Source organism: Crinia signifera, chromosome 2 (genome assembly GCF_055691185.1).
Source record: "Crinia signifera chromosome 2, ASM5569118v1, whole genome shotgun sequence".
Lineage (NCBI taxonomy): Eukaryota > Metazoa > Chordata > Amphibia > Anura > Myobatrachidae > Crinia > Crinia signifera.
This window is the reverse complement of record NC_139218.1, coordinates 115,170,138-115,182,943: the sequence shown is the minus strand read 5'-3', so window position 1 is coordinate 115,182,943 and position 12,806 is coordinate 115,170,138. Positions and strand designations below refer to the sequence as shown.

The following is a 12,806-nucleotide window of genomic DNA, read 5'->3' as shown; positions in this document are numbered from 1 at the left end:
GGGCCTCCTCACGGGCCTCCTCACGGGCCTGTCTGGCTCTCTCCCGCGCTGTGGGTTTAAAAAACAAAATGGATGAGTGTCATTTTAAAGTCAAATTTCTATTACAATTACATATCATATCCACATTACTGCATGTGAAAGAGGAAGTATCACACATATAGTATATGCCATTTCTAAATCATCAACACCCAATTGTCCTCATGTAATATAATTATTTAATAATGTGAAAATAAAAACATTCACTGTTAATTATGTGTGTTTTGCGTCAATACTTACAGCGTTCAAGACGCCGCCTCAAAAGCTGGAGTATATCCGGCTGCTGCCGACGCAGGTCGGACCATCGCCTCTCCAGCTGGGCGACGGTCCTCCGCACATTTGTGCGGGCGAATATTCGGCGCCGGGCTGCAACGTAGGCCCGGCGCTTGTCCCTATTGGAAATATAGGGACCTGCCTGCCCCAGCCTCCGCTCCATAACGGAGACTAATGCCAGCAGCTCCGCAGTAGTAAAGGGTGCTGCGCACTGGTATGTCGCCATTTTAGCACTGGCACATGACAAATATTCATGTCCTGTGATTGGTTGTTAAGTGTAGTATTTGGTATTAACTTTATTATTCATTTTGACATGCACAGTGTGTATGCGCTACAAGAATCGGCTAAAACATTGCACCGCCAAGCAACGCTTGCTATAGCTTGGCATCGCATAGCTGTACTTCGCATTACTTACTGTATGCATTTATGTGTATGCGTACATTTATAAAAAAAAACACATAGACATACGTGCAGTTCTCCTGACTACACCATTATATTGGACACATTATACACCTAAGCTGCATGCCTGCCTGCCTGCCTGGCTCCTACTTCAAATATATTTGGAAAAAAAAAAAAAATATATATATATATATATATATATATATATATATGTAGCAATGGAAAAAGATATCGGCGACTAATTATTGTGAATATGATAATAAAAATATTTAATGAGATGACAGTAAAATATAAAAGTAAAAACACATTTGTACACCAATGGACATACAGTATATTGCACAATAAAAACTGGTTTCAGAGGTATATAGGTCTAAAATACTGTGTTTGGGTAAGAGATGGGGTGGGGATATATATAAAAGAGTTTTATATATAAGAAAGAGGAAAGAAAAAATTAATTAAAAAAATAAATAAAATTTTTGTATATAAAAAAGGTTATGTATAAAGAAAGGTGTTAATAAAAAGTTCTTAACTTTTTTGAGGTGATAGGAGGTAGGTAGCCCAACGCGTTTCGTCTGGTGTGACTTCTTCAAGGGGTGGGAGATGAATGAGCCCAAACCTGTATTTATACCTATGTGCCTGTGAGTGTGAGCTATGACGTCATTTCCTGTTCATTAATCAATTACTCCGGCTAGATTTGTGACTTTACTATAAAAGGGGGCTGGACACATGCTCAGGGATAGATTAAAAGACATATATGCAGAACGCTAAATTTACAACATTTTTAAGTGGCTGAAAAGTTCATCTAAAGCAGAATGTACGGAAACGCAGCACTTCCGCCACGTTTCCGGCGTCCGAAAAGCGCTAGTGCGCATTCCCGGCTTTTTCACTGATCAGACGGAGCTGTGACCTTTTCCACCGTGTGCGCATGCGCCGGAGAGTCGTAGGACTGTCAGAGGTTCTTTCGCATGACTCTTGTGGATGTGTCCTCAGGAGTGAATGCCGACGGCCATTTTGTTGGGGTTTTTTTTATTAGAAAGGCTGCTTCTTATTATCAAAAACAAGGAGAAGAAATTTGCAAGGGATAAGCAAGATTATGAACAAGGAAAAATAAAAAAACTGGAGTAGATTCATCAACGCACCGTATCAGCAAAGAAACTACCAAAGGCCATCCAACCATACAACAAGAAATAAAAGTAAACATTCCGACAACAGAAATAACGACTCTCCCGGAACACCGCACTGGAGAACGTTCAACCGATACACACCACTTCAAAGACTCAAATCAACAGGAGATGATGTTTTTTTATCCACGGACACAGCGACGAGAATACGCGAAACCGTAAGAATAAATGTGAAGGAAGACGTCAAAATAGCATCCCCTCTGAAAAGAAGGTTCATAGAGGAAGAGGAAAAAGGGGCGGTAGGAGGGAGAGACCCTAAAAAAAGAACGATCCAATAGATGTACAACCAAAAGGAATCTTCAATCTCTCCAAACACATACTATCTAAAGCAGAAACCACCCTTCTGAATAGAGGTCTATCCTTCGCCCCAACAGAGGGCATGAATAAATTCGAGACCTACATCGAACTGAATAAATTTGTAAGAAAATTGACTTTGAAAAGACATTTCGCTAAGAATGAGAATGCCACTATACAAAACTATGAAAGTAGATCAAAATCTGGGTTAAAACCAGTCTCCAAATATTATCCAATTGAATCGAAAGGTAACAACATTGGGATCTTCTACGACCTAGTAAAAAAAGATCTTTGTGAGAAAGAATTGGAACCAATTGCACATAAAAATTTGTCTAACGCAGAAAGGGAAGCTCTAAAAAATTTGAAAGACAATCCAGAAATAATCCTAAAACAAGCGGATAAAGGGGGAGGTTTGGTGATTATGGACCGTGATGCATACGTATGTGAGGCTAACAGACTGTTGGGTGACGAAATTTCCTATGTAGCCCTGAACAAAGATCCTAAGGAGGAATTCATAGAAGATTTAAGACTACTACTCCTCCAAGGATTGCGGGATCAAATAAACACCAAGGAAGAATATCAGTTTTTAATGAGGTCCAATCCCATCACCCCTATATTTTACTTTTTACCCAAGATACATAAGTCTTTGCAAAATCCACCGGGACGACCCATAGTGGCAGGAATCGATTCCCTGACCTCAAATTTATCAGAATATGTGGACATCTTTTTACGCAAATATGTAACGAATCTGCCAACCTATTTAAAAGACACCACCACGGTTTTGAATCTTTTAAAAGATTTTAAATGGAGACTCTTTTTATTGGGCCACGATTGATGTCCAGTCGCTGTACACCTGCATAGAGCACCAGCAGGGGGTAGAAGCATGCAAAGAATTCATGGAAGATGATGTAACACTCACCCCAAAACACAAGACTTTTATTTGTGAAATCAAGAGTTTTATATTAAGTCACAATTATTTTAAATTTCTGGACCAATTTTATCTCCAAAAATGTGGCACAGCAATGGGCACAATCTTTGCCCCCAGTTTTGCAAATCTTTTTATGGGAAGTTGGGAGAAACGTTTTATACACTCAGACCATGCTTTTAAAGACGTCAGGTTTTACAAGAGGTATATTGATGATATTTTAATTATATGGGAAGGTGATGAAGAACTTTTTAAAGAATTTTTAAAGTATATTGAAGACAATCAAATGAACCTGAGGTTCACATCCAAAATCAGAAAGCCAGACATTGAGTTCCTGGATCTGGTACTGACAGGAGAAGACTCTCAAGTGAACACAAAGAATTACATAAAACAAGTTGACACAAACAGTTATCTTCACTTCAAAAGTAATCACTTGCGCAAGTGGAAAGAAAATATTCCATACTCACAGTTTAACCGCATCAAAAGAAACTGCAGTAAAGACAGTGAATGCGAAATCCAACTGTAGCTATACAACAAAAGATTCGAAGAAAAGGAATACCCCACTCATATCCTCCAAAACGCAAGGATTAAAGTAAACAACATCAGAAGAGAAAATCTGCTTGAGTACAACACAAAAAGAGAGAAAAAAGAACAAATAGCCTTCATCACCACGTACAACCAACATGAACTAACAATCAAACAGAGCCTAAAGAAACACTGGAATCTGCTACTCATGGACCCCATATTGAAGGAGCTTCTACCATCCAACCCAGAAATAATCTTTAGAAAATCCAAGAATCTGAAAGAAATTCTTGCACCGTGTCTACTGACATCAGAAAATACCCAAACTCACCCTAGTCAAAAATGCACAGGATCCTACAAGTGTGGAAAATGTAACATCTGCAGATTCGTCCACCCTATCAGAAAGAAATTCACCAACCACAACAACACAAAAGAATATCATATTAAAGACTTTATGAATTTTAACACCACATCCGTGATATACCTTCTGGAGTGCCCCTGCCATCTGAAGTATGTGGGCAAAACAAAAAGACCGCTTAAACTAAGAATACAGGAACACAGTCGGAACATAAAGAACAAAGTCGACAGCCATGCCATATACAAACATTTCCAGAATCGCCATAATGCCAACCCCGAGGGATTGACTTTTAAAGCTATCGAATGGGTCAAATTAGGACCAAGAGGTGGCGATCTGGCGAACAAACTGTCCCAGCGGGAAATGTACTGGATTTTTGAATTAAACACTCTACATCCCCTGGGCTTCAACGACAATTACGAGATCGCGCCATTTTTATAAGGTCGAATCTAATTCTTTATTCTTTTTTATCCCACCCGGGTAAACTAACATTATATTTCGTAAATATGAAACACTATTTCTCTTTTGATCAGTCTTTCACTACCCTTTCTCTTGTCTTCGTGTATTTCATTATTCACGCTTAAATTATGCAGCATATTGTACAAACCCAATAAAGTACTAAAAATCTCCAGGTGTCGCTGTATTTTCCTACAGTCAAATCACACTTGTTACGCCCAATCTCGTCCGATCTTGGAAGCTAAGCAGTGTTGGGCCAGGCAAGTACCAAGATGGGAGACCTCTTGGGAAAACCTGGTGCTGTAGTACCCAATAAGAAGCATGATATATACCGGAGTAGTATTAAGGTTCAAGCAATTTTTAGCTTTAACTTTAGCACTTTCCATTCTGACACACACTAATTAACTAAATAATGTACCTAATTAGTATCAAGGTTTTAAGTAACCTCTAGCACTTAGCACTTTAGCACTCTCTTGCCTTTCAGGCATATATCATAAGCAACACTGTTATGTAAATCAATAATAACATTGTTTTGGGTCAATTACCACAGAGCACTAAGCTGTTCACTTTATTTATATCGATATACAGTCTTTAATAATATCTCAATGGTAACACCAGTTTTGATTTATGTTGTCACTTCCAATTAGCCACGCAATGTATTAAATCATGTGGGCATAATATATATTCAAGCAGTCATGCACAATTGTATTTACAATCTTCTCTCTTATATTTCTATGTATGGTTTAACATGGGCGCAATGAAATAGCTACAAGACGCAAAAGAAGCAGCCTTTCTAATGAAAAAACAAAATGGCCATCGGCATTCACTCCTGAGGACACATCCACAAGAGCCATGCGAAAGAACCTCTGACAGTCCTACGACTCTCCGGCGCATGCGCACACGGCGGAGAAGGTCACAGCTCCGTCTGATCAGTGAAAAGCCGGGCATGCGCACTAGCGCTTTTTGGACGCCGGAAACGTGGCGGAAGTGCTGCGTTTCCGTACATTTTGCTTTAGATGAACTTTCCAGCCACTTAAAAATGTTGTAAATTTAGCGTTCTGCATATATGTCTTTTAATCTATCCCCGAGCATGTGTCCAGCCCCCCTTTATAGTAAAGTCACAAATCTAGCTGGAGTAATTGATTAATGAACAGGAAATGACGTCATAGCTCACACTCACAGGCACATAGGTATAAATACAGGTTTGGGCTCATTCATCTCCCACCCCTTGAAGAAGTCACACCAGACGAAACGCGTTGGGCTACCTACCTCCTATCACCTCAAAAAAGTTAAGAACTTTGGTACTCTTTACCTAGAAGGGCGCCAGCGATTGAAATCGCGGTCGTCGGGGGTAAAAATCGCGGTCATCGCGGTCATCGCGGGCATCGCGGGTAAATCGGGATGGCCGCGATGCCCGCGATGACCGCGATTTTTCCATAGGGAACAATGTTAAAAAGGCTGATTGACCGCGATTTGACTGTTAAATGCCTCAATGGACCCGATTTGGCCCTAGGAATCAATGTTAAATGGGCCACAGAGCCCAAATAAGCACAATTAACCCTTAAATGTCCCCCCCAATTTTTAACGCCACCCCACGATCCACGCGAACCTGAAGCGTGGCGAGCGCAGCGAGCCCGCGAGGGGCGGCGGTACGCGTCCTCCGACCTTTTCATGCCCTACTATCCACTAGGGCGTGGAGTGAGAATATAATAGTGTGGCGAGCGCAGCGAGCCACCGAGCCCGAAGCGTGGCGAGCGCAGCGAGCCCCGCGAGGGGACGCGGATACCTTCACAGGTAGACGCGTCCCCTCGCGGGCTTCACAGGTGTCGGCGTCGCCACGGACACCTGTGAAGCCCGCGAGGGGACGCGTATAACTGTGAAGGTATCCGCGTCCCCTCACGGGGCTCGCTGCGCTCGCCACGCTTCGGGCTCGGTGGCTCGCTGCGCTCGCCACACTATTATATTCTCACTCCACGCCCTAGTGGATAGTAGGGCATGAAAAGGTCGGAGGACGCGTACCGCCGCCCCTCGCGGGCTCGCTGCGCTCGCCACGCTTCGGGTTCGCGTGGATCGTGGGGTGGCGTTAAAAATTGGGGGGGACATTTAAGGGTTAATGGGCTCTGTGGCCCATTTAACATTGATTTCTATGGCCAAATCGGGTCCATTGAGCCATTTAACAGTAAAATCGGGTCCATCGCGCCTTTTAACATTGATTCCTATGGGAAATCGGGAGCATCGCGTCGCGGGCATCGCGGGTACATTTATGGCCGGCCGCGACGCGACCGACACGATTTCCATGTTTAACATGGGTTTCAATGGGAAATCGCGGGCATCGCGTCGGTCGCGTCGCGGCCAGACATTAATGTACCCGCGATGCCCGCGACGGGCGCCCTTCTAGGTAAAGAGTACCAGAACTTTTTATTAACACCTTTCTTTATACATAACTATTTTTATATACAAAAATTGTATTTATTTTTTTAATTAATTTTTTCTTCCTCTTTCTTATATATAAAACTCTTTTATATATATCCCCACCCCATCTCTTACCCAAACACAGTATTTTACACCTATATACCTCTGAAACCAGTTTTTATTGTGCAATATATGTCCATTGGTGTACAAATGTGTTTTTACTTTTATATTTTACTGTCATCTCATTACATATTTGTATTATCATATTCACAATAATTAGTCGCCGATATCTTTTTCCATTGCTACCTGTAAACCCGTGAGTAAACATACCATTACTCTTACTGAAAGATAGTCACAAATACAAAAGAACAAATACAAAAGAACAATAACCGGCGCTGATTATAAATGGTGACTTGTGAGTAGGTTTCCTCCTTATTCTCCACAAGTCCTACTGGAATCCCAATGGAATTCACTATTGGACCACACTGACCTGAGTGTGGGTCCCTATGTACACATAGTGTTTTCTTTGTCCAAATGTCCTTTAATCACCAATCCACACGTCACAATTGATTCTAAAAACTGACCTGGGAAATGGTCCCTATATTCACATAAAGGTATATTTGGACAAAGTAGGCTCTTCAAAAAACTCCAGAGTCAACCAGCAATGCACATCAATGGCATAAGGAACCAAACTGACCTGTATATAGGTCCCTATGTTCACGTAGCGTGTTCTTTAGTCGCTCACTTCTTTCTTTAGACCAAAGTATACATGATAATCGGATTTTCTCCAAAGCAAGTTTTAATTTCCAAGTGGATAAAAGACATACAATAAAATGTAGTAAAAAAAATTGGAGCTTTTCACAGGTATAGACCAATAACACTATATTATTCCTCCTCACCCGGAATGAGTTGGAACAATCTGTGATGCCCTGATGGTAGGGTGGATATCGGCCTCTCCTGTGTCCAGCGTCCCTGTACACCAACGCGTGTCTGACGTCACCGTCCTTCCTCAGGGTGTACTAGACACATGTCCCTTAGGGATATATATACCCAAAGGGGTTTATTCAAGAGGAGAGGTTAGCCCTCCCCTCACCGTGGTTACATAAAAAATCCAGAAAACACAACATATACATCGCATATTCCTATTCATCAAATACATTGCACAAGTCCCTGTCCCAATAAACAGCGTCCACTGGTTACATCATACAGAAAAAATAAACATTTTATCAGTTATTACGCATATTCTATGACCTATTCCATTCCTGATATTAGTGGTTTCCTATTTACAAATTCCCACTCCCCAATGTCCAATAGGTGAGTCCGTTTATGTCCGTTTGTGTCACTTCCTCCCAGTGACACGCAAACCAGGTAATCTATACACGTATAGGTCGCTCGTATCACGGACCCCCGACTTCCGGTCCCAGAGTGTTGACGCTATGACTCTCACAGCGTGGTTTAGAAGCCGCTTCCGGTCTTTGACCCGCATGCTGCCGGAGCGCATATAGCTGGAGCGCATACTTCCTCCTTTGATGACGGGCAGGAAGCTGCATTGTATTGAGTCCGGTGTTTGATACGCACACCGGAGTATATTTTGGAACGCACATCCCATCTCTCAATGGTTCGTTTTGCACATAAAACATTAAGAAAGATAAAAATTAATCACAAAGAATATGCGCCAACTACATGTTTCTATATGTATATTAAAACACTCAATCGATAAAAATACTCAATAGATAAAAATACACATGTATTAATAAAAATTGAAGACCATTTCATATATGTTTCATATGATGCTAAAATACAGGATTAACATCTAAAAAAATAAAAATATAAATATAAAATTCATATATGGATAAATTACAGAAGACCAATTCATACATAAGGTAGACAAATTCCCATAAAATTATAAACCAATCTATTAGGAAGATCATTATAGGCTTCCTGGGGATTTTTTAGGAACTTGGGGGTTTTAAGAACAAATAGAAGGCTTAAGACACTTTACAGGAACCATTTGAGTTCGAAGTCTGCATTGAGCCCTCGTGGGACCAAGGTCCTCAATGCATGTATTGTCCTTATCTCAGTCCTGGCCAAAGAGGTGTCCCGATCTCCATTCCTCCATTGTATGGGAACGGTCTTTATACCACAAAAGGAAACCAAGTGTTTAGGGTCCTGGCTGTGCATGGTTTTAAAGTGCATAGATACATTATGTGTCTCTAGACCCAACTTAATGTTCCTCACATGCTCCGCAAGTCTTACCTTGAGCATGCGGGTGGTCTTTCCTACATACTGGCTACCACACGTACATTCCAGCAAGTAAATACAGTATTTAGAGCTGCAAGTTATAAAATCCCTAATTTCGTATTTCTTGCCAGTTTGATTGGATTTATAGTGTGTTATTTTTGTAGTTTCACTTTTACATAATTTACATAAATTGCAGGAGCCGCATCTGTAAAAGCCCTTAGATTTAATGTTCCCTTTGGTTTTCGGGACATCCATTGCGCTCCGTACCACCGCATCCTTAATATTATTGGCCTTCCTAAATATAAACCTAGGTTTGGCCTCTATCTGCTCTTTTTTTTTTTTCAAAACATTTTATTGAAATGATCACATAGTACAATATATTGTCTCCAAGTCAAGGCGACAACTCACTCCTTGTTAGACATAAGTATACCTCGCAGGGTGATCCTATTTTCATTTTTTCAGTAAAATACAAACATACAGAAACGTAAAAAGAAAAACAAGCAAATATATAATACTGTAGGCAGTGTGTAGTACATTCACATGGAGGGATCGTTTCAAATAGTACAAACAGTTATTTGTCGGCCTTAGCTTAGGCTGTGTTTAGATATTTTTTTTTTTTTTTTTCCCCTCCCTCTGATTTTTAATTTAAATACACCGCCAATACGTCATAATTGGTTCTACACCATCAATCTAATTAAACGAATAAACTCAAGTGGACAGGACAAGACAAAGGAAAGGTACGGGGAAGGGTAGGTATTGAGATAGCTATGTCTAATTCCTAACAGGTAGTCTAGTGATGCTATTACATTTCACATAGGGGTTGCCAACACTCTTTTCCTCAATTGTAGTGACTAGGTGAACTGGTCACGTGGGACCTAACTGACGTATTAAATACCATGAAGTGTTTTCATATAAACTCAGAATTTGTGTTTGAGTGGAACTAGGCAGGGTCTCGATATAGGGCCCCCATTTTTTATAAAACCTCGTGACACCAGTCTCCACATCGGGTATTGTGGCTTGTCGTTCCATGTATAAAGTATTTAAGATCGTGGTTTTCGTTTCCAGTATGGAGGGTACTGACTTTTTAATCCAGTACTTCATAATTAGCCTCTTTGCTATTCCCAAAATCACTGTTATTACTGGTAACAAGGCTTTTTTCTTTCCCCCCCAATCCCACTCTCCCATTACCAGTAGCAAGCAGGCTGTAGGGTTTTTTGCTATTTTTAACCGAAAAGTACTGTTTATAAATGCAATCAGCCTATTCCAATATGTGGCTATCCTGCCGCACTGCAAAAGGTTGTGGAAGAAGGTGGCTCGCCTCTGACCACATTTGACGCAGGAGTCTGGCTCCCCAGGTAGCATATGTGCCCTCTGTGCAGGGGCAACGTATGCCCTGTGTATTACTTTCCAGTGTACCTCCTGGAGGGATGCTGAATGGAGATATTTCATGGTCTGTTGGCAGTGCTTCAGGACCTCCTTAGGCTCTTGAATCGAAGGTGTCTCCGACCTCCAGGCCATCAATGGTCTATTCCATTTTTTCGCCCCATCTGTGACCCCTGCCTCTACATAATAGTATCTCAGTCTATAAGTCCCAGTGCGAGCTAGTGTCATGATGGTGGTGATTGGGTCAGTCTCAGCCCCTTCCGGACCAGCCGGGGGGAGGGACTGAATCAAATGCCTTGTTTGTAGGAACATGTAAAAATGGGTTTGTGGTAATTTAAATTTTTCTCTCAGGTCTGCGAAAGACATGAGATGTCCACCCGGATCGTATACATCCCTGATTGCCGCCAAGCCAGCCTTCCTCCAAACCGAGAACTGTGGGTTGTCCAATCCAGGGGTAAACCCTGGGTTGCCCCATAAAGTGATGAAGCGAGAGACCTGGGGAGATCTTTTCAATGCCTTATTTGTGTATAACCATGCTTTGTGTGTATCTTTAAATAAAATATTGTCTAGTATGTCTTGCCTAATCATCTTCCTGGGTGTGTGTATTAGTGCTGTTGGTGAGTATGGGGCGAACAGTGCTTCTTCGAGAGCGCGGTTAGTAAATACTGAATGTAGCCAAAACCAATCCTTTATATATCTGAAACAAACTGCCCTACTGAATGTTGCAGGGTCTGGGATATTGAGCCCTCCCTCGGATCTGGGAAGCTGTAGTTTTGCATAAGCAACTTTCGGTTTTTTGCCCGCCCATAAAAATTTAGAGAAGACTGTTTTGACAATGGCGCAGTCTTGTCTGGAGAGGGATAGCGGTATCATTTGGAGTAGGTATGCTAGTTTGGGGAACGCAATGCTTTTAATGACTGCCGCCCGTCCCATCGTCGAAAGGGGGAGGGAGGTCCATCTGTGAAGGAGTGCAGATATCTCCGCTATCACCGGACGGAAGTTAACCGAGTAGATCTCGGACACAGAGTGAGGTATACGTATGCCTAGATATTTCATTGTATGCCTTACTATGGTAAATTGGGCCAATGGGGAATCCAGGATGGGCGAATTTTGGGGGCCTGAAAGAATCATCAGTTCAGATTTGTTATAGTTGACTCTAAATCCTGAGAATGCTCCAAACTGCTCTATTAGGGATACTATCTCGGGAATGGCCTCTTTTGGGTTTGATACGAAGACTAACATGTCGTCAGCGAAGAGGGCCAATTTGGCCTCCTCACTTCCAACTCTAATTCCGGTATACGTAGGGGATGCTCTAAGAGCTATGGCTAAAGGCTCCAGGGCCAGGGCGAACAGCAACGGGGACAGCGGACATCCCTGCCGAGTACCTCGTTTTGTGTAGAATGGTTGTGAGAGGAATCCATTATTTAGAATTTGCGTGGCCGGGTCTGTGTATAGGATTTTAAGCAAAGCAATAAATTGGGGGGGGGGCTCCAAATCTGTGTAATGTCTCGAATACATGGTCCCATGTAATTAGGTCAAAAGCTTTCTCCGCATCCAGGGAGAGTACCACATTCTGCTCCCCGGATGGGTGAATCCTAAGCCATTCCATTACAGTTAATAGTTTTCTAATGTTCACCACAGACTGACGTCCCCAGATGAATCCAGACTGGTCTGGATGGACCAGATGAGGAAGGATCATTTTAAGCCTGTCAGCCATAACTTTGGTAAACAGTTTGTAGTCTATGTTTAATAGTGATATGGGACGGTAGGAACTGGGGTCCTCTACATCCCTGCCTGGTTTGGGTAGAAGTCTTATTACCGCTGAGTTAAAGTATGTAGGGAGGGCCTTTCCTGTCATAATCACATTAAACACCGCTGTCAAGGGGGGGGCCAGCTTGGGAGCCAAAATCTTATAATATTCATTGGCGAACCCGTCCGGGCCTGGGGATTTTCCAGTTTTAAGCCCCATTATTGTTGACTGGATTTCTTCTGCTGTTATGGGGGCAACCAGGGTCTCTTTTTGAGCCTCCGAGAGGCCAGGTATTTGAAGGTTAGTCCAAAATTTTTCTTTGGCCTCTTTGTCTATTCTGGGGGTGGAATAAAGGGAGGAGTAGAAATCATAAAACACTTTTGAAATATCGGCATTGGATTTTTTCAATGACCCAGTTGGGTCTTTGATAGATCTCACTATCGTGGGAGGGCGTCTGCCTGCCAATAAATGTGATAGTAGTCTCCCTGCTTTGTTGCCATAGCGATGGAATTTGCTATTCCTAGGAAAACTAAATTTCTTCTCTATGCCTGTCAGGATATTGTCAAATGTTGTTTTGTC

General features: G+C 42.0%; 1 non-coding gene across 1 annotated transcript; it reads left to right on the top strand.

Moving 5' to 3' along the window:
• Positions 1 to 4,631: 4,631 nt before the first annotated feature.
• LOC146060808 (5S ribosomal RNA) lies at positions 4,632 to 4,750 on the top strand. The gene has a single exon (XR_014470484.1). It is a non-coding gene; the product is annotated as a 5S ribosomal RNA (ribosomal RNA).
• Positions 4,751 to 12,806: the final 8,056 nt, after the last annotated feature.